Here is a 23,426-nt window from a genome sequence, read left to right on the forward strand (position 1 = left end):
TCATGCCTCCAAACTAGCAAGGAGAGGACAAGTCGCACACGTGGGCATGTGTCATGGGAACATCCTGGAGGCCACGAAACATTTATTTTACAACCAAAGATTCTTCCCATGCGGTCTTTTTTTTTTTGAATATGTGGGAAAAATGATTCAATTTTTTTTAGAACTTTTCACATTTCAAAACCCTTTTAAAACTGAGAATAGATATTGTACCTCATGACCATCCTGGGAGGGGGGGTGTATGCAGGCATTGCTATTTCTATTTTTCAGATGGGGAAACAAAAGTCAAAAACTGTTACACAACTTTTCCAAGGTAACACAACTAGGTAGTGGCAGAGCTGTCACTGAAATTTAGGGTTCCTGGCTTGGGACATGGCACTGAACTGCACTGCTTTCCTGTATACAGTATGTCTTACAGGAAGTACAGATGGGAACAGCACAAGCATTTTTGTTCTCCTGATGCTATTCACAAACCATTCTCAAACCCAGTGTATTTTCTCTGAAAGAAACTATTCTTCATGTGATCAGCAACTTGGCAAAAAAGATAATTAGATCTTCTGAATGCTATTCATAAAGTAAACGCTATGTCAGAATAGATATTAAGCGTTTCTAAAGTTCCTAACGTATTTCCTTTCAGTGGTGAGGTGTAAGATATATTTAAATGAAGCTTAGTCTGGGAAACCAGCATATTGCAATTAAAAATGCAGCCCTTGTAGTCTTGCAATTCTTTGTCTAAAGCCTTTTACAAAAGAGGGTATTTTAATTCAATAAATAAAAGACAGGAGAAAAAAAAAAAAAGAGAAGCACTTCCAGCTCTCCTATGGGCGGCGTAGCTTGCAGTTCACACACACAGCAGAGAAAATACACAAACAAATAGTATTTGATCTTGCCTTGCTGCAGGCTATTTTCATCTTTCAAGAGACCAACGGAAAAACAACCTCAGAACGTTACCACCAAAATTTCCAAATTTATTGCAACACAACGTAATGGCAAAATGCTATTTTCTTAGTGCTCACATTTTTGAATAACCACCATGGCCAAGAATGCCTGGTTTTATATTTACAATAAACCCAAAGAAAATCTTGAATTCCCCTCTCGATTTGGGGATGGCAAAGATGCGGTAGGTTGTTCAGAGCAAACCATCAAGTCTAATTATTCAGTCTTATCCTCTCTGTTTAACCTGAGCTTGAGGCATTTATACTGGTTTAACACAAATCATTCTTAAAAGAGATTTCGTATCCTGTTTCCCTGTGCAAAGTTGGGCTACAGTAGTGACTTAACAATGCCAGCCCTTTCTTGGGCTTATCAGTTTAAGAAGCATTCAACCTAAGAAAACACTTCCAGTGTAAACAAGATACAGAATTGCACATCTAGCCACATTCCTCCGAGATCTGTCTGAATAGAGAGAAGTATAGATCTACATTAAATAATTTCTCTTTTAACTTAGCATTAACATGCCCATATCCTTTTCTCCTACATTGTGATAAGCAATTCATTCTGTTGCTACTGTATTCACGTAGGAAGTAAAGTATAAAAAAGGGCAAGACTTAAACGTCCTTTAAAGCTCTGCACAAGCATTATACTTTTCAACTTATTTTAACCATAATTAAGTTGGTTTAAAAGATAAAGTGAAAGTCTTATTCTAATCTTATCTCAGCACAATTTATTTATAGTTGATATATATATATTAGTTGTTTTCAAGGATGTCAACTACCACCCACTCCCATCTCACTTCTCCTGAAACTGAAATTTGTACAGACTGATTACTTGGTCAAGGGATGTATTCTAGTTTCTTAATGATAAATACCTTTTCGTGTTTTCATAACAAGGAATGGAAATCAAACTATCTACTTAGCTTAGCAATTCATCAGACATACCTTGTTTGAAGAAAGCAATTATTTTTCAAAATTTTTCCACCACAGAGAATGGATATCCTTTTTTCCTTAAGCTTTTCTGCATCACAGATCCCATCCAAATTATTCTAAAGAAGAAATAAGAAGAGGTCCAAGCACCTTTTCTCTTCTGAGAGGAGCTAATCAAACATTCCCATCAACCTCTCAGCACTTTGAAAAGCACATTTTACACCACACACACACATGCACACACACACACACTCATACACACACACACACACACTGCTTCTCACACTGGTTTTAGTGCTGAATTAGGCGGTACTCTTTCAAATTTCCACGCCCACTTTTTTTTTTTTTTGGTGTGGGGGGCGGTTAAGGATTTCTAAATATTCTTTTCTAGCCCAAAGCACACCTTTTCAGCCAGCAAATTCTACAATTAGAAATTCTAAAAAGTAGCAGAGAAGCACCTAGATAAAACGGAAAATTTTAAGTATACTTTAAAATTGACTTAAGCAGGGCAATTAAATTTTCTTTTTCAAATGTTAGTGAACAGCTGGATTAAACTGCATAAAGAAAGAAAACTGTGCAAACATTACTGAGCTGATTCTACTGGACTCTCATTTTTGGAGTAAAAATAATTTTCCTACATGTTAAAGCTATTTTTTGGTTTAATTTGCTTCGGTCCTTTCTACATTTTGGCAAGTTTAATGAAATGACTGTAGTCTATGCTGCTGGGAACAGGACACAGGATAATGATAGTGGGAAGTAAAACCTGACTCATGTTTCAAAAACACAAATGATGGATAGCTCACATAATAAGTGAAACCTACCGGATTTTATTTACTTACATATTAGTGTCATCAATTAAATTGAAGAGATTCAGACCCAAAACATACATTAGCCTATCACAGCATCTTAAAAACAGACCATAAAAAAGTACGTCTGGCACTCCTTGAGATTCAAATGTTTATCAGTATGACAGCTCCTTCTCTTCAGCAGGGTGGGAGGGAGCACAGAGTCGGTCCACTGCCTGCTGGGGACTGTGCACTCACACAGCCCAGCCCGAGGAGGAAAATCTTCCTTACTGGCATAGTAGCCTGGGGATTGCTCCTTATTTAAGATTATGGTTTGAAGCTTTTTCCCTCCACTTGGTTCTGCATTTAAATAATTTCTCTATCCTGTTTCTTCCTCCACAAAATCCTGAGCCTAGGTCCATTGGTGGTAAGGATGATACTGCCACATGGAGGATGGCCTGTCCCACCCTTTGAGTCTGGGAAGGTTTGGATGAAATGGCAGCCCAAACATAATTAATAATATTATTATTAATGTTAATAATAATAATGCTAATTGCCATTTATGAAATACTTATGCTGGGAATGGTGGTAAGCCTTCTACATATATCAACTCATTTAATACTTAGAAGAACCTAGAGGGGTCGGTACTATTACTTCCGTACTACAGATAAGAGAACTGAGGCTCAAAGATTAAGCGACTTTCCCAGGGTCAGCCAGCTGGAAAGGCAAGAACTGGTGTTCAAATTCAAGGCTGTCTGACTCTGAGGCAATGTGCTATGTTAGGGTTTAGAGCGTCTTTTCTTTCGTTAGTTTAATTTGTTTTCTTATGGTGAATAAGGCAGAATCAAATATAAACGTACTGAAAGCGTATGAAGAGATGCTCAAAGCGAAATGCAAATCGAAAAGCAATAATGTTTGCGGTGATGAAAAGTTTTCGAAATACATAATTATGGTTGCACACCACTATGGACGTAACTAATGCTAATGAATTAATTAACTGAAAAATGGTTAAAATGGCAAAAGTTTTGTCATACATATTTACCACAATAAAAAATAATATTGAGAGAGAGAGAGAGAGAAATTCTCCTTTAAAATGAGCAATGAAATATCACTTTTTTTACATTGATTAAATAATTTTAATTAATTTTAAAATATCTCTAAGAGCTCAGGAAATTCTTTTAATTTCCTTGAAATTCAGTTCTCTCACTTTTTGTAATTTCAATTTTTAATTTATTTTTAATTATTTATATTTTAAAAAATAATTTTTATTGGAGTATAGTTGATTTACAATGTGTTCAGATGTACAGCAAAGTGAATCAGTTATATATATACATATATCCACTCTTTCTTAGATTCTTTTCCCATGTAGGCCATTATAGAGTAGTGAGTAGAGTTCCCTGTGCTGTACGGTAGGTCCTTATTAGTTATCTGTACATAGTAGTGTGTATATGTCAATCCCAATCTCCCAACTTATCCCTCCCCTCCCCTTCCCCTCTGGTGACCATAAGTTTGTTTTTTACGTCTGTGACTCTATTTCTGTTTTGTGAGTAAGTTCATCTGTACCATTTTTTGATTAAAAAATTGTTTTTATTATTATTTTTTTAATATTTATTTATTTACTTGGTTGTGCCGGGTCTTAGTTGCTACGTGTGGGTTCATTAGTTGTGACATGCGAACTCTTAGTTGCAGTATGCATGTAGGATCTAGTTCCCTGGCCAGGGATCAAGCCCGGGCCCCCTGCATTGGGAGCATGGAGTCCTAGCCACTGCGCCACCAGGGAAGTCCCTGTACCATTTTCTTAGATTCCATATATAAGCTATATCATATAATATTTGTCTTTCTCTGTCTGGCTTACCGTAACTCAGTATGACAATCTCTAGGTCCATCCATGTTGCTGCAAATGGCATTATTTCATTCTTTTTTATGGCTGAGTAATATTCCACTGTATATATCTACCATATCTTCTTTATTCATTCCTCTGTCAGTGGACATTTAGGTTGCTTCCATGTCCTGGCTATTGTAAATAGTGCTGCAATGAACATTGGGGTGCATGTATCATTTTGAATTATGGTTTTCTGCAGATATAGGCTCAGAAGTGGGATTGCTGGGTCATATGGTAGTTCTATTTTTAGTTGTTTAAGGAAGCTCCATACTGTTCTCCATAGTGGCTCTACCAATTTACATTCCCACCAACAGTAAACAAGGGTTCCCTTTTCTCCACACCCTCTCCAGCATTTATTGTTTGTAGATTTTTTGATGATGGCCATTATGACTGGTGTGAGGTGATACCTCATTGTAGTTTTGATTTGCATTTCTCTGATAATTAGTGATGTTGAGCATCTTTTCATGTGCTTTTTGGCCATCTGTATGTCTTCTTTGGAGAAATGTCTATTTAGATCTTCCACCCATTTGAAATATCACTTTTCATCAGATTGGCTGGAATTGCAAAGCTGGAAAATGCCCATGGCAGACATATGGTGGCCCTGATGGGCTGCTGGTGGTGTGGACAAATGGGGTTATTCTAGAGAACCATGCAGAAGTACTTAGTCACATTACATGTGTACCCTAGGACCTATGAAACTCCTTGTGGGATAGCCTTTGGTGAGCTTCTTGTGCAGGGCCATGAGAAATCCATCCCTAGAAAATTAAGAGTTAAGTGTGGGAGATGCACAGTATGAAATATTATGCAGCAGCTAGAAGCAAAGAACAAGATGCAGGGTTTGAACAATGATCCCACACCAGATCACCTAGGTTTGACTGTTAGTTTTGGCACCTGCCATTTGGCAAGTAACCTAACTTCTCTGTTTCTTAGTTTCTTCTTCTGTAAAATGGGAAAAAATAATAAAACTGGTATCACTGAGTTATGACAATTAAAGGAATTAATACTTGTAAAGTTCTTGGAATCTTGCCTCATGTGAAACAAAAACACTACTGCATGTGTTTTTTAAATAAATAAAATGTACAGCAACACTACTGTATTCATTTTCTATTGCTATGTAATAAATTACCACAAATTTAGTTTCTTAAAACAGCACCCATTTATTATCTTGTAGTTTTGTAGGTTAGAAATTCAGGCATGGTGTGACTGAGTTCTCTGCTCAGGGTCTCACAAGGCTGAAATCAAAGTGTCGGTGGGACTGGGTTCTTATCTAGAAGCTCTGGGAGAGAATCCACCAAATCAGGTTGTTGGCAGAACTCAATTTCTTGCAGTTGTAGGACTGAGGTTGCTATTTTCTTGCTGGCTGTCAGCCAGGGGCTGCTCTTAACCCCTAGAGGTCACCCCACTCCTCATCACATGGCTGCTTTCATCCTTAAACCAGTCATGGTGTGTTGAATCGTTTTCATGCTTGGGTTTTTTCTCTGACTTCCTCTTTTGCAAGAAGCCAGAGACAGCTGCTTTTAAAGGGCTCATGTGATTAGGTTAGGCCCACTGGGATAATCTTCTTATCTTAATGTCAACTGATTAGTAACTATAATTATATCCACAATATTGCTTTGCCATGTAACATAACATCATCATGCACCAGGGGCAAAAATCGTGGGGGCCATCTTAGCATTCTGCCTACCACAACTATTGATCTTAAAAACGTTATTCTGAGTAAAAGTAAGAAACAGGATGAGAAAACCAGTACAATACTGGGATGGTTAATTTTATGTGTCAACTTGACTGGGTGCCCAGATATTAGGTTAAACATTATTTCTGGGTGTGTCTGTGAGGGTGCTTCTGGATGAGATTAGCATTTGAATCAGAAGACTGAGTAAAGTAGAGTGCCCTCCCCAATGTGGGTGGGCCTCATTCAATTCATTGAAGGCCTGACTAGAATAAAAGGCTGAGTAAGGAAGAATTCTTTCTCTCAGCCTCTGTCTTCAAGTTGGGACATTGGTCTTCTCCTACCTTTGGACTTGGACTTGGACTTGGACTGAACTATATCATCAGCTCTCCAGGGTCTTGAGTTTGCTGACTGCGGATCTTGGAATTCTCAGCCTTCAAAAATCACCTTAGCCAATCTCTTATTGTATATCTCTATCTATATCTATATATCTATATCTATATCTTTATTTCTCTCTCTGTGTATACCTCCTATTGGTTCTATTTCTCTGGAGAACCCAGACTATTACAAATGGAATTATGAAAATTAACATATATACACCTAAAACAACAATATACATTTTGCAGGAGCATGTGAGTATATATATAAGTGAATATATACTCACCAGACCCTTGGTACTTCAGAGACTTGTACTGGCTGTTCCCAAGGGCTTCTCTTGCATATCTGCATGGCTCACATGCTCACCTTCTTCACATCTTTATTCAAATGTCACCTCCTGAGTAAGGCCTTGCTTGGCCAACCTGTTTAAAATAGCCCTACTTCCCAGCATTTCTACTTCCTCTTCTTTGTTTTATTTTCCCCATAGTATTTTTTATCCTTTAATAATATTTACTACTTAATTTTTCATTGTGCATCCCTCACTGGAAGGTACGTTCCCAGAAGGCAGTTAATTTTTTTCTTTTTTTAATTCTGTTTTGGTCACTGATGTATTCCTATCCCTTTGAACTGACACATAATAGGCATACATACAATAAGTATTAACTAAATGAATGATTACAAATACATTAGAATGCTTGCCTGTGGGGAAAGGGAATGGGAGTGGAGAATTGGGATAAAATGGAATAAAAAAACATAAAAGCAAAAGTCCTGGAGCCTTGTGTGGACCAGTGATGAGGATGCTGAGAACTGACTCAACCCTCCGCTCCCAAGCCTGGCAGCAGAACCATACTTACAAAATAGTCAAGTTGGTAGCTTCCGTGAAATCTTTGAGATTCTTTAACTAAAACAAGATCACAGCTTCCTGGTAAGTGTCCTTGAGCTTGCTGCTTGGCATTAACTGAACTTCTAGATTATTTCCAGTTGAGAACAGAAACTGTGGTGTTCAGTGTTTCCTGCATTACTACTTGAGATTCTGTTTGCTTGTAAATCACTTATGGTTGCTTGAAAGCATCAGTTCTTTCCTCAATGACTATTTGTCACTACGTAAACTTAGTGTCTCAGTCTTGTACTGTATCCAGTATAAAAACTCAAATCTCTTTTAGAACATTCTCTATTGAAAGTTTTTATTATTGTCATAAACACTGAACTTGGTGACTCTTTAAAATACTGCCTCATTTTTTTTTTCACTCCAGAGATAAAACTCAGAGATATCAATGCATTCTTCATATCACAGATCCATTATTTTATGTGACTTTTAAAAATGCAGGATGGCAATTTAAGAGTCTTAAGTAATGAGATAGCCTTTTCAGACACTTCTGATACTTTTACTGCATGCAGGTATAAAACACAAGAGTTACACTCTTCATAACACAAGCTCACTGAAATGTCTAAGGCTATATATCATGTTTGATGCTACATCAATTTTTCATAGAAATATGATTTGCCTTGAACTCATTTACAGCAGTTTGGGGACTTTATCTCCCTGCACTTTGGTAGAAGCTTATTGCAACCAGATGTTATTTCAGTTTCCTGGACACCGTTGAATATCACTGCTTAGTACACATGTTTTGAGTAGTGTAGGTGTGAATGGAAAATTTGCTAACATAATTAACTCTTGTTACATTTATGTTATCCCTATCTGCCAGAAGCAAAGAGGTTATTACGAGGAAAACATGTTTTTCAAAAAATTGAAGGAGCCAAACTGGGAGCATGAATAACCTACAAATGGTAGACTATAGGAAGTCAAAAGAGATTTTGCCAAAGAATGTAAAAGCCTCCAAAACTAGAAAGAAGAGTTCTTAAGAATAAATCAGAGGGAAAATTGATTAGAGATTAGATAGGAGTTATTGATTATGATTCAAAAGGTAAACTTAATGGTGCACAGGAGATAGTGAACCAATAGAATTCATATTCTTCCTCAGGCTATTTAAAAAAAACGATGTTAGGAAGATTACTACTCCCAAATGCCTCCCTGAAAGAAATGAGCTGGAACCACTGTATCAAATATTGGACAACACCCACAATATTCTAGGCCAAACTGACAAAAAATAAATGCAGATAAATCACTGTGATTGCAATAGCATAAAAGAGATTCAAAGACCTAAAGAATAGTATTGGGAACTGGAGGCCATAACGTAGATCCTAGCATTAAAAAAGGCTGCTGGTCTGGCAGATTAGCAAAATACAAAAGTACCTTATTCAAAACAAGGGCTCAAAATGGTTGGCAAGAGATTATAGGCGTTATATCTCCCTTTTATGCCAAGTAAGCAAATGGAATCTAAAATAAAGGATTGGTTCACTGAACACTCGTCAGCTGGGGCTCTGCTGATCTAAGCTGTGTTGTGCTGTGCTGTACAGATCTGCTTCTCATTATAGGCCTGTGTTTGACTATGTATTTATTTGGGTGCCCATGCTGCAGGGCAACAGCTGTACAGGGGAAGAGTTTCTTCTCATGGCAATGGCAAAGTCATAAGTGGGCAATAGAAAATATGTGAGGGCTGTTAAGATTTAGTCTTAGAACTGGCACACTGTCATTTCTTTTTAGCCATTTAATTGGCCAAAACAGTGACTAACCCCAGAGTCCAGGGGCAGGGAATGAGACTCTGACAGTAGAAAGGCTATGGCAAGGGTGGATGAAGAGAGGTGTGAAGATTTTTATAGTTAATACACTGGCATATTTTATCAGCGTCCATGTTTGCCATTGTGTCTTTCTTCCCATACCTTCTGCCTGGATTCGGATTTCTTCTTGCTGATAAAAATGTTCAAGAAAATAAGAACTGATGGATACTTTAACATGATATATATACCTTAGTCCTAAAATCCATCATCTTACTTAAAGGGGAAACTCTAGAGGCATTTCCACTAAGATCAGAAACTCAGCAAGGATACCTACTATCTCTACTACTATTCAGTATTGTACTAGAGATGTTAGCCAATGCAATTCAACAAGAGAAATCTATTAAAAGTAAAAGAATTAGTAAATAAAGAGTAACACTATCTCTATTTACCAACATAGAAATTTATATAGGGGTGTGTGTGTGTGTGTCTTAGCTTTGCTTGCTGAGAATGCCTAGAGGCAATGAAGCCCCATGACAAATGAGCACATATAGAACAAAAGCTTTGTTTCTAAATATCATTCTTCAATAAACAAAATCAGATACACTCAGAAAGCACCTGATTTTAGGGCTGGGGATGGGAAAATACAAGATGTACCTGGCCCATTTTGGAGCTAGTGAGAAAAACGATGGTAACATGTCAAAAGAATACAGGAGCCAACTTGAAGAAGCTCTCAATGGCCAAATCTGGGCAATTTGAACAACAAATCAAGTAATGATATTAATGAATTAAAACACGTATAATAAAGGAATCATATTTGGGTTTGTACATAAATAAATAAATGGGGGAGAGGAACCGTTTTTCTTTAGAAAAGAATTCCAACTAATGAATGAAGAAAGAATGATGGAAATAGAAAATTACTGTTCAGCAAATAAGTAGTGGGTGAAAAGAAGATGAGAAACAGAATACTTATGTAGTCTCAAAGTATCTCCCCAGAAGATATTTATTAATTAAATAGGGGAAAATATCTTTACAGTGGAGAAACCTGGAAGATACCACTTAACCTTGTGATCACAGTTGCCATTATCAGTAATTAGACTAATTGACATCTTGTGCCTCCTAATGTGATGTACTGGGAAGAACACAACATCACTTCTGTGGCATTCTTTCCAAAAGTGCATAGCTGACTTTAATTATGAGGACTCATCACACAAACCCAAATAGAGGAACAGTCTACAAATGAACTGGCTAGTGTTGGGTTGGCCAAAAGTTCGTTTGGTTTTTTCTGTAAGATGGCTCTCGTAGCACTTAGTTGTCTTTAACTTCATTCGAAACAGTTTTGTTAGACTGTTATGTGACAGCTGTCATATCAGTGTGCATTTAAAACAAGACTCATCAAAACTGGTGAATTTTTGTGTAGCCATTTAATATTGAAGGTGGAAGAAAAAAAGCAACATTTTCGGCATATTATGCTTTATTATTTCAAGAAAGGTAAAAATGCAACTGAAATGCATAAAAAGATTTGTGCAGTGTATGGAGAAGGTGCTGTGACTGATCGAATGTGTCAAAAGTGGTTTGTGAAGTTTCGTGCTGGAGATTTTCCTCTAGACGATGCTCCACGGTCGAGGAGACCAGTTGAAGTTGATAGAGATCAAATCAAAACAGTAATTGAGAACAATCAATGTTATACCATGTGGGAGATAGCCAACATACTCAAAATATCCACATCAAGCCATGAAAATCATTTGCACCAGCTTGGTTATGTGAATCACTTTGTGTTTGGGTTCCACATAAGTTAAATGAAAAAAACCTTCTTGACCATATTTCTGCATGTGATTCTCTACTGAAAAATGTAATGAAAACATTCCATTTTTAAAACAAATTGTGATGGGCGATGAAAAGTGGATACCGTACAACACTGTGGAAAGGAAGAGATTGTGGGGCAAGCAAAATGAACCACCACCAACCACACCAAAGGCTGGTCTTCATCCAAAGAAGGTGATGTTGTGTATATGGTGGGATTGGAAGGGAGTCTTCTATCATGAGCTCCTCTGGAAAACCAAGCGATTAATTCCAACAAGTACTGCTCCCAACTAGACCAACTGAAAGCGGCACTTGACAAAAAGCATCCAGAATTAGTCAACAGAAAACACATAATATTCCATGAGGATAACGCAAGACCCCATGTTTCTTTGATGACCAGGCAAAAACTCTTACAGCTTGGCTTGGAAGTTCTGATTCATCCGCCATATTCATTGCACCTTCGGATTTCCATTTATTTCGGTCTTTACAAAATTCTCTTAATGGAAAAACTTTCAATTCCCTGGAAGACTGTAAAAGGCACCTGGAACAATTCTTTGCTCAAAAAAATAAAAAGCTTTGGGAAGATGGAATTACGAAGCTGCCTGAAAAATGGCAGAAGGTAGTGGAACAAAACGGTGAATACGTTGTTCAATAAAGTTCTTGATGAAAATGAAAAATGTGTCTTTTATTTTTACTTAAAAACTGAAGGCACTTTTTGGCCCACCCAGTACTTTTCCAAAGTGCCAAGATCATCAAAGACAAAGACTGAAGAACTGTTATTGATTAAAGAAGACTAAGGAGATACAACAATTGATGCAACATGTGATTTTAGATTTGATCTTAGATCAGATATGTTAATAGGAAAATTGGTGAAATTTAAATGAAGTCTAAATATTAGATAATGATGTTGTATCAATGCTAATTTTCTGATTTTGATGATTGTATTGTAGTTATGTGAAATGTTAGTATTTGGGGAAGCTGGCTGAAGAGTACTGTCATCCCTCTGTATCCATGGGGGATTGATTCTAGGAATCCCTGCAGATGCCCAAATCTGTGAATGCTCAAGGTCCATTATATACAATGGTGTGGTATTTGCGTATAACCTATGCACATCCTCCATATACTAAGGCATCTCTAGATTACTTTTAATGCCTAATATGTAAATAGTTGCTGGTGCTCAACAATTTCAAGTTTTGCTTTTTGGAACTTTCTGCAATTTTTTCCCCAAATATTTTCCATCTGCAGTTGGTTGAATCTGTGGATGAGGAACCCGTGGATAGAGAAGACTGACTGTATGCATAATTCATTGTACTATTTTTACAACATTTTTGTAAATCTGAAATTATTTCATTTTAAAAAATAAATCTTTAAAAAGGAAAAAAGATGACATAACAAATGGAAAATTCATACCCAGAATATCTTTCATACTTAGAAAGAGGTAACAAGTTTTTGTAGAAATAACATCAGATTTGTATCGGGAAACCTTATTCATCTCTTTTGGCTCTTTAGCCTCAAACTAGGCACTTTTGAACATTCAGATTCTTTATTTGTAAAATGAGGAATATAATTTCCCTGACCATTTTGAGTATCAAATGAGGTAAAGTTGATTAAAAAAAAAACCCTGTAATCTGTAAATTGCTATACAAATTGTTATTATTAATGATAATTATCATATGGCTTGTTCTGGTTAAGATCAGAGGATTCAGGAATCAGATCCTTTTCTTAATATTTATAACTGCTGTGGAGAAGTACAGAATAGATTTTAGAGCTTTCCTATGGCATCCTACTGTGCTGGCTCCTAAATCCATATGAATGGAAACAAATGGAAGCCAGGCCTTGATGGGAAGCAAGGCAAGGTGATGCACCTGGGGATAAACCAGATTCCTGCCACATGCATAAAGGAAGGGCTCAGAGTGCCATTTAAGAGATACAGACAAAGGGCCTGGGTCCCTTATGCAAGGGACACCAAGAATGCCTGAACAAACCCTGGTCACACAGACCAACATGCTTGTCATAATGTTTGGGTCTTAATGTAGAAAAAGATGGCAGATTACCATTTGGAAATGTGTGTTAGGTGACTCTCATCTGGATGGACAAATAATTAGCAAGGTTTATGCTGCATCCCTGAGCTGGAGGTTAGCCAGTCAAGAGCCTGGCTCTCACGGGGTAGGCGTGTGGTTGGGGCCTTTCCAGCACTCTGATCCTGGAGGCCCCCTTGGTTCAGCACCACCCAGAGTCCTCTGGGGGTATTCACTAAGGTAGTGTGTTGTGCCCCAAAGCCCCAGTTGTTACTGGCCCAGGGGCCGAGGGAAAAGCGTCTGAAATCCTGATAGGTAGGGACAGGAGTCCCGCTATGTGTTATTTGAATAGCTTTATCTTTCTATGCCTCTGGTCTCAGGAAACATTGATAAGAATGGTGACTACAATATTAATACAGCAGACTCTTGAACAACACAGGTGTGAATTGCGTGAGTCCACTTATATGCGGATTTTTTTTCAATAAATATATAGAAAAAACTTTTTTGGGATTTGTGGCAATTTGAAAAAACTTGCAGACGAACCTTATAGCCTAGAAGTATGGAAAAACTAAGAAAAAGGTATGTCATGAATGCATAAAATATATGTAGATATACATATAACATACAAAATATGTGTTAATCGACTTTATGTTTTCAGAAGGCTTCTGGTCAGCAAAAGACTATTAGCAGTTAGGAGTTTTTTGAAGTCAAAAGTTATTTGCAGGGGCTTCCCTGGTGGCGCAGTGGTTGAGAATCTGCCTGCTAATGCGGGGGACACGGGTTCGAGCCCTGGTCTGGGAAGATCCCACATGCCGCGGAGCAGCTGGGCCCGTGAGCCACAACTACTGAGCCTGCGCGTCTGGAGCCTGTGCTCCGCAACAAGAGAGGCCGCGATAGTGAGAGGCCCGCACACCGCGATGAAGAGTGGCCCCCGCTTGCCACAACTAGAGAAAGCCCTCGCACAGAAACGAAGACCCAACATAGCAATCAATCAATCAATTAATCAATAAAATAAATCTTTAAAAAAAAAAGTTATTTGCAGATTTTTGACTACAGGGGTGGGAGGGTAGTCATTGTCCCTAACCCATCCCCCTTCCCCACGTTGCTCAAATGTCAACGGTAAAATTTATTGAGCATTTACTCTATACCAGGCACAGTTCTAAGCATTTTGCATCTATGAATTCATTTAATCTTCAAGCAACCCCAATGAGTAGCAATCATTTTAGAAATGAGAAAACGAGACAGAGAGTGACATGCCCAGGGGCACATAGCTAGGGAAACAGAATCAGAGTTTAAACCCAAACAGCCTCTCTTCTGACCGTGCTGTCTCCACCCCAGGTTGCTGTGAGGATCAAAACAGAAAAAATACGTGAAAGAGATTGTATAAAATCATAAAGCAGGATTTACAGAAGTAAGGCCTGTTTATTGCTTGGGAGGTGATAATAAAGAACATAATCTGCAACACCTACCTTGGCAGCATTTGCTGATAACTCCACATTTAAAATTCGAATAAAGAATAAAAATGAGTCTTGAAAAATCTTTTTTTTTTTTAAATCATAAGCTAGTTGAGAAGGAATGTCCTGCTAACTGAGAAAAATGGGACAAGGTATGGTTTGGCTGAGCTTATTTTTCCAATTTTCTGAATGCAAAATTTAATGCAGACCAGAGCAGTTTTTCAGCAAATGGAGGTTTTCTGTGGTCCGATTTGTCTAGTTACGTTTCCTTCCACTCTGCTTTTAGGGTGAAGAAGCTTAATTTAATTTGCAAGTAAGAAAAGTGTTTTGCTTTCGCATGTTTTGTGATGTATTAATGTATAACAAGATTAATTAGCATGAAGGATTAATTACAAAGCACTTGAACTAAGTGAATGCTAATTATGATGAAAGCTGAACATAATCACTTCATTAGCAGAACAGGGAAAATGAAAACGGCATGTTCCCAATCCTGTGACAGGTGAGCAAAGGCAGGTAGGCTAGCTTTCAGGACAGTGCAGAAGCCGGTGGTCGGTGTCCAGCTAGTGAGCTGAGTCACAGGGCAATGGCAGTCTTACAGATTCCAGAATGGGCGCAGTTGACCACCAGATTGCCTGATTAAACAAAATCATGTTTGGAGATGCTCCCAAGTATTTTGAAACACTGAGTTAGTGACGTGACTGGGCTCAGCAGGTGTTAGGCTATTTATTTACCTCTTTGCGCTCTGGTAGCTTCTTCTCACTCTCCTTTGAAAGCACCTCTCTGTCTGTTCCTCAAACATGACATTCCTTAGTGGTCTAGCCCTGGCCTCTTTTCACCCCACATGCCCTCCGTAGACACTAGTACAAAGTATGTGCTGAATATTTCACATCTTTCCGCCTGGACTCTTACAAGTTCCCCTGGCCATTATTCATTACCATCTTGACACTTCACAGGCATTACAAACCAAAATGTCCACAAAGGAGCTTGTCATCCTTCTGAATTCCCTGTCCTGATTTGTGGTGGCCCTATCCACCCAGCTCAGCCAGTAAGAATCAGAATTGTCACTACTCTCATTCCCACTTCATTGTTTTTCTAGAAAAAATATTTTTATTGAGATGTAATTCACATATCATAAAACTCACCCTTTTAAAGTGTACAATTTAGTGGCTTTTAGTATAGTCACAGAGTTGTGCATCTATGACCACAATCAATTCTAGAACATTTTCATCACCCCACAAAGAGTACCCCTTAACCATTCTCCTAATCCCTCCTCCTCCTAGCCTTTGGCAACCACGAAGCTACTTTATATCTCTATAGTTTTGCCAATTCTGGATACTTCATATGAGTGGAATTATACAATATGTGACCTTTTGTGATTGGCTCCTGTCACTTAGCATAGTGTTTTGAGGTTTATCCCTGTTGTAGCACGTACAGTACTTTAATTCTTTTCAATGGCTAAATAATATTACATTGTGCTCATCTTTCTTGAATGGACAATTGTATAAATTCCTAACTTGTTCCTATGCTTCCAGTCTTATCCCCTCCAGTCCATTCTCTATGCTGTTTCCGGAGGAATATGTAAGCACAAATCTGATTATGTCCTGCTTAATGTCTTTCGGTGGCTCCCCGCTCCTTGCAGGAGGAGGTCTAAACTCCCGAGCATGGTGTACCAGTTCTAGGGTGCATCCACTGACTACCCAGCTTCTGTCCCAGCCCTCTCCTTCTGTACTGTGGGCGCAGCCAGAGGAGACCACCTACTCTGTTTGTTCTGTGTGGAGTGACCCCTTCCTGTCTTTGCAGGTACAGCTTCTCTGCCAGGAATGTCCTTCCTTGTAGGCTCTGCCCAGCACACGCCTGCTCATCCTTCTCTATTTATATGTCATCTCCTCCTTGAGTTTCCATAGGACCTTGAAGGCAGCTCTGTTAGGGTATGTATCACTTGCTATAATTATTTGTGAATATCTGTGAACTTAAATCCAGGAGCTAAGTTTTGCTTCCCACTCTATCCTCAGGGCCTGATACAGAGCCTGGAAGACAGGCAGAAATTGATAAATGTTTGTTAAATAAATAAATGCTCGGAGATAGAAAGAAGCATAATCTTTTAAATATTCCTATTAGTAGCTTATAAACTCATAAACAATGTGAATATTTTTGTCTGAGCACATGGGTAATAACAGGGTTACTAAATATCAGACTATTCTAGGAAAAAAAGAAGCAAAGATGCTATTAAAAAGTATAGAAATTTTATTTCCTGGGAATAGCTTAATTTATTTATCAAAAATTCACTAGGCAATTGCTGACCACTCTGTTTCATTCTGACCCCAGTAGCTCAAGGATCTCAGTAAATAGCTGGTTTGTAGAAAGAATCTGCTTTTGAATTTCATTGTGCAAAGTGTCTTTCACCTGTATGCAATGAATTTTGATGGTGAAATTCTTGTAGTAACTGAAGTCACGATCAGTACATGGAGGTATCAGAGGGCTCTGTTGCCACACACTAAATCCAAGAAGCCAAATAGAAGTCCTTCTTTTTAGGAAGTGCATGGCTGGCTCTCACTGAATTGATCAGCAGTCTATATGTTGTTCTGATTATTGCATTTCATCCCATGGTTTGTGTTTGATAGTTTTGAGGATTTTAAAAAGATTTCAGTTTTGAGGAGTTCTTGCTCTCTTTAATTCATAGCAACAGTATGAGAATGTCCTTTTGCAATTCTCAATTGGAGATGGAATTGTAAAAGTTAATTGACTTGGCAGACAGGTTCACAAGGTATGTAATGTTCAAAGGCAGATCACAGCCTTTATGTGCTGCAGCACATAAGAGATCTAAGTGAAGCCGTGTTCTCAAACATCAAAGGTTAGTGAAAGTCAAGATGGCTAAGCTACCCAAATATTTTTTCTCTTTCCCTCTCCGCCTTTCTCCTTCTCTTGTTGGAATATTACTTGAATTAGCTAGTTGGACTCTTAGAATTCAAATTCTGATTAGTAAAGCACTACAGATATCTGTCAACCTCACTCCCCAGGGCGATCCAGGGTGGATCTGTGGAAGTTGAATGCTCGTAAGCAGAAAGAAGAATAATGGATTTCTATTAAGAACTTTGTTTCCAGTGTCCTGGCCAAGGGCAAGCCTTCATGTACATTATAAGATCCTTATTGCCTGACAAGGTACCATTAGGCCATCTCAGAATCCTAGACCTCTGGTACATGAGAAATAGCAGTCACACTCAAAAACGTGGCCTTGCACATACGCTATGCCAAACAGAATTCTCAAGGAAAGTTTGGGTGATGCACAGAACCTGGATGTTCATATATGAAAATATATTTGATTGAATCCTTTTCTCCTCTGAACTCTTAATGCATTGATTGGTTTTATTACCCCAGTAATATTAAGTCATGCATTGCCCTTTTTGTTCTCTAGTTGTTTCCTGTGTTAACCATTTCTTTCCAACTGGATTTTAAGAATACTGAAAACAGGGTCCGGACATTTAGACATTTCTAGCAAAATCAGTTAGTGCTGGGCAAGACTTTGATACTTGTTTTGGACTAGCATTCCTACTGATTACAATGATAAACTCTCAAAAATTACTCTGTCCCAGTCAAAATCCCAGCAAATTATTTTGTAGATATTAATAAACTGATACTAAAGTTTATCTGGGGAGGCAAAAGATCCAGAATAGCCCACACAGTATGGAAGGAGAAGAACAAAGTCAGAGGACTGACACTACCTGACTTCAAGATTATTAAGCTACAGTAATCAAGACCGTGTGGTATCTATTACTATATGTAAAAAGAGTAACCAACAAGGACTTACTGTATAGCACAAGGAACTCTGCTCAATGTTATGTGGAAGCCTGGATGGGAGGGGAGTCTGGGGGAGAATGGATACGTGTCTATGTATGGCTGAGTCACTTTGCTGTGTGCCTGAAACTACCACAACATTGTTAATTGGCTATACTCCAATATAAAATAAAAAGTTAAAAAAAAAAAGACAATGTGGTATTGGCAAAATAATAGACAAATATATCAATGGAATAGAATAGAGAAACCATAATCAGACCCACATAAAGACAGTCAACTGATCTTTGACAAAGGAGCAAAGGAAATACAGTGGAGAAAACATAGGCTTTTCAACAAACGGTGCTGGAAAAATTGGACATCCACATGCAAAAAAAATGAATCTAGACAGACTTTACAACCTTCACAAAAACTAACTTGAAAAGGACCATCGATCTAAATGTAAAATGCAAAACTAATAAACTCCTGGAAGATAACATAGGAGAATTCTAGATGATTTTGGGAATTGCAATGACTTCTAAATTACAACACCAAGGCACAACTCATGAAAAAATAATTGATGCACTGAACTTCATTAAAATTAGAAACTCCTGCTCTCAAAAGACACTGTCAGGAAAATGAGAAGACAAGGTACAGACTGGGAGAAAATATTTGCAGAAGAAATACTTGATAAAGCACCATTGTGCAAGATATACAAAGAACACTTAAAACTTAGCAATAAGGAAATGAACAGCCTAATTAAAAAATGAGCAAAAGACCTGAACAGAAACTTTACCAAGCAAGATATACAGATGTGAAATAAACATATGAAAAGATGTTCCACATCATATGTCATAAGGGAATTGCACAATAAAGCAACAATGAGCTACTTCTACACACCTGTTAGAATGTCTAAAATCCGAAACACTGACAACAAATGCTGGGGAGGATGTAGAACAACAGGAACTCGCATACATTGCTGGTGGGAATGAAAAATGGTACAGCCACCTTAGAAGACAGTTTGGCAGCTTTCTTACAAAATTAAACATACTCTTACCATACGATCCAGCAATCACACTGTAGTATTTACCCAAGCTAGTTGACAGCTTATATCCACACAAAAATATGCACACACATCTTTATAGAAGCTTGATTCATAATTCCAAAACTTGGAAGCAACCAGGATGTCCTACAGTAGGTGAATGGATGAATAAAATGTGGTACATCCAGACAATGGAATATTACCCAGCACTAAAAATAAGTGAGCTATCAAGCCATGAAAAGACGTGGAGGAAACTTAAATGCGTATTACTAAGTGAAAGAAACTAATCAGCAAAGGCTACATACTATAGGAATGCAACCATATGACATTCTGGAAAAGGCAAAACTATGAAGACAGTAAAAAGATCATTGGTTGCTAGGAGTTGGAGGAGAAGGGGAATTAATAGGCAGAGCACAGAAGAATTCTAGGGCCGTGAAACTACTCTGTATGATACTATGGTGGTGGATACATGTCATTGTATATTTGTTAAAACCCATAGACTATTCAACACCAAGAGTGAACTGCTAATGTAAACTATGGTGATAACAGTGTGTCCACGTAGAGTCATCAGCTGTAGTAATTGTACCACTCTGGTGCAGGATGTTGATAGTGAGAGAGGCTGTGTGAGTAGAGAGGGTAGGAAGTATATGGGAACATTCTGTACTTTCTGCTCCATTTTATTGTTAACCTAAAACTGTTCTAAATTTTAAAGTCTGGTTTTTTTTTAAAATTTACTCTTTGGAGGCACTGGCGAGTGACCCAGAGATGGGAGACAGTGGAGGGATATGTCCTTTGAAAGAAAACCACACTGCATGAGAGCCACATTTACCTGGCTTTTGTCCTGAGAGTAGTCCCCAGTCTGTGCAACCCCTGGGGGACAGAACTCAGGCTGGAGGTGGCTGTCTTATGGAGCTGAGAAGTCAAAGGTGGAGTCTGGGAATGCCGGAGCAGCTGGATATTGAAAAGAGAAGTAGTATAAAAGAGAGTCATAGGGTGGGGAACCCGAAATCTATTGTACATGAAAACTCCCCTCAAATTATTGGCAGGTATGGAACTGTGCATGCATGATGAGACTTCCAAGACACCCCAAAGAAAAACATCATCTGAAAGGCTGAAAAAGTTGACCAGAGACTTCTGCAGATGCCCACTGCCAGGGAAACAGGAATTTGGAGTTCATGTCCTGCTAAGTTAGATGGGCTTGGTAAATACCTCAGGCTGCCCATTGAATTCATGGAAGGGCTAAGCCGTAGGAGTAAAGGCCACATCCGAGGATTAAGAAACCCACCCTAAGATTAATGGCAAAACCTTTATAGATAGGCTTCCCTGGTGGCGCAGTGGTTGGGAATCCACCTGCTAATGCAGGGGACATGGGTTCGAGCCCTGGTCCAGGAAGATCCCACATGCCGCAGAGCAACTAAGCCCGTGCGCCACAACTACTGAGCCTGCGCTCTAGAGCCCGCATGCCACAACTGCTGAAGCCCGCACGCCTAGGGCCCGTAGTTCGCAACAAGAGAAGCCACCGCAGTGAGAAGCCCGCCCACCACAACAAGAAGCCTGTGCACCACAACGAAGAGTAGCCCCTGCTCACTGCAACTAGAGAAAGCCCGCTCACAGCAAGGAAGACCCAATGCAGCCAAAAATAAATAAATAAAATAAATAAATTTATTTTTTAAACCCCCAAAAAACCCCAAAAACCTGTATAGATGACCCAAACAAAGCCTAAACCAAGCCTTCAACAGATAGGTGATCCATTCATAATTTAACTGCTAGAAGAAAAGTAGTGCTTTTATTTTATTTTATTTTTTTTGGTTTGTTTGTTTGTTTTGAATTTTATTTTTTTATACAGCAGGTTCTTATTAGTCATTCATTTTATACATATCAGTGTATACATGTCAATCCCAATCTCCCAATTCATCTCACCACTACCCCCACCCCCCGCTGCTTTCCCCCCTTGGTGTCCATACGTTTGTTCTCTACATCTGTGTCTCATTTTCTGCCGTGCAAACCGGTTCATCTGTACCATTTTTCTAGGTTCCACATATATGCGTTAACATACGATATTTGTTTCTCTCTTTCTGACTTACTTCACTCTGTATGACAGTCTCTAGGTCCATCCACGTTTCTACAAATGACCCAATTTTGTTCTTTTTCATGGCTGAGTAATATTCCATTGTATATATGTACCACATCTTCTTTATCCATTTGTCTGTCGATGGGCATTTAGGTTGCTTCCATGACCTGGCTATTGTAAATAGCGCAGCAGTGAACATTGGGGTGCATGTGTCTTTTTGAATTATGGTTTTCTCTGGGTGTATGTCCAGTAGTGGGATTGCTGGGTCATATGGTAATTCTATTTTTAGTTTTTTAAGGAACCTGCATACTGTTCTCCATAGTGGCTGCATCAATTTACATTCCCACCAACAGTGCCAGAGGGTTCCCTTTTCTCCACACCCTCTCCAGCATTTGTTGTTCGTAGATTTTCTGATGATGCTGATTCTAACTGGTATGATGTGATACCTTATTGTAGTTTTGATTTGCATTTCTCTAATAATTAGTGATGTTAAGCAGCTTTTCATGTGCTGCTTGGCCATCTGTATGTCCTCTTTGGAGAAATGTCTATTTAGGTCTTCTGCCCATTTTTGGATTGGGTTGTTTGTTTTTTTAATATTGAGCTGCATGAGCTGTTTATATAGTTTAGAGATTAATCTTTTGTCCGTTGATTCATTTGCAAATATTTTTTCCCATTCTGAGGGTTGTCTTTTTGTCTTGTTTGTAGTTTCCTTTGCTTTGCAAAAGCTTTTAAGTTTCATTAGGTCCCATTTGTTTATTTTTGTTTTTATTTCCATTACTCTAGGAGGTGGGTCAAAAAGATTTTGCTGTGATTTATGTCAAAGAGTGTTCTTCCTATGTTTTCCTCTAAGAGTTTTATAGTGTCTGGTCTTACATTTAGGTCTTGAATCCATTTTGAGTTTATTTTTGTGTATGGTGTTAGGGAGTGTTCTAATTTCATTCTTTTACATGTAGCTGTCCAGTTTGCCCAGCACCACTTACTGAAGAGACTGTCTTTTCTCCATTGTATATCCTTGCCTCCTTTGTCATAGATTAGTTGACCATAGGTGCGTGGGTTTATCTCTGGGCTTTCTATACTGTTCCATTGATCTACATTTCTGTTTTTGTGCCAGTACCATATTGTCTTCATTACTGTAGCTTTGTAGTATAGTCTGAAGTCAGGGAGTCTGATTCCTCCAGCTCTGCTTTTTTCCCTCAAGACTGCTTTGGCTATTCGGGGTCTTTTGTGTCTCCATACAAATTTTAAGACTTTTTGTTCTAGTTCTGTAAAAAATGCCATTGGTAATATGATAGGGATTGCATTGACTCTGTAGATTGCTTTGGGTAGTATAGTCATTTTCACAATATTGATTCTTCCAATCCAGGAACATGGTATATCTCTCCATCTGTTGGTATCATCTTTAATTTCTTTCATCAGTGTCTTATAGTTTTCTGCATACAGGTCTTTTGTCTCCTTAGGTAGGTTTATTCCTAGGTATTTTATTCTTTTTGTTGCAGTGGTAAATGGGAGTGTTTCCTTAATTTCTCTTTCAGATTTTTCATCATTAGTGTATAGGAATGCAAGAGATTTCTGTGCATTAATTTTGTATCCTGCAACTTTACCAAATTCATTGATTAGCTCTAGTAGTTTTCTGGTGGCATCTTTAGGATTCTCTATGTATAGTATCATGTCATCTGCAAACAGTGACAGATTTACTTCTTCTTTTCCAATTTGTATTCCTTTAATTCCTTTTTCTTCTCTGATTGCATGGCTAGGACTTTCAAAACTATGTTGAATAATAGTGGTGAGAGTGGACATCCTTGTCTTTTTCCTGATCTTAGAGGAAATGCTTTCAGATTTTCACCATTGAGAATGATGTTTGCTGTGGGTTTGTCATATATGGCCTTTATTATGTTGAGGTAGGTTCCCTCTATGCCTACTTTCTGGAGAGTTTTTATCATAAATGGGTGTTGAATTTTGTCAAAAGCTTTTTTGCATCTATTGAGATGATCATATGGTTTTTATTCTTCAATTTGTTAATATGGTGTATCACATTGATTGATTTGCATATATTGAAGAATCCTTGCATCCCTGGGATAAAT

General features: G+C 38.2%; 1 protein-coding gene across 3 annotated transcripts in view; it reads right to left on the reverse strand.

Annotated features, from left to right (window-relative positions):
- VIT (vitrin) overlaps positions 1-22,641 on the reverse strand; it is a 147,664-nt gene extending 125,023 nt beyond the window's left edge. For all 3 annotated transcript variants that reach the window (XM_082427750.1, XM_082427747.1, XM_082427749.1), the window contains exon 1: positions 1,875-22,641. The gene's annotated coding sequence lies outside the window, so the exon portion shown is untranslated. The remainder of the gene's footprint in view (positions 1-1,874) is intronic.
- Positions 22,642-23,426: the final 785 nt, after the last annotated feature.

This window comes from Balaenoptera physalus, assembly GCF_965194825.1.
Source record: "Balaenoptera physalus genome assembly, chromosome: 15".
NCBI classification, from domain to species: domain Eukaryota; kingdom Metazoa; phylum Chordata; class Mammalia; order Artiodactyla; family Balaenopteridae; genus Balaenoptera; species Balaenoptera physalus.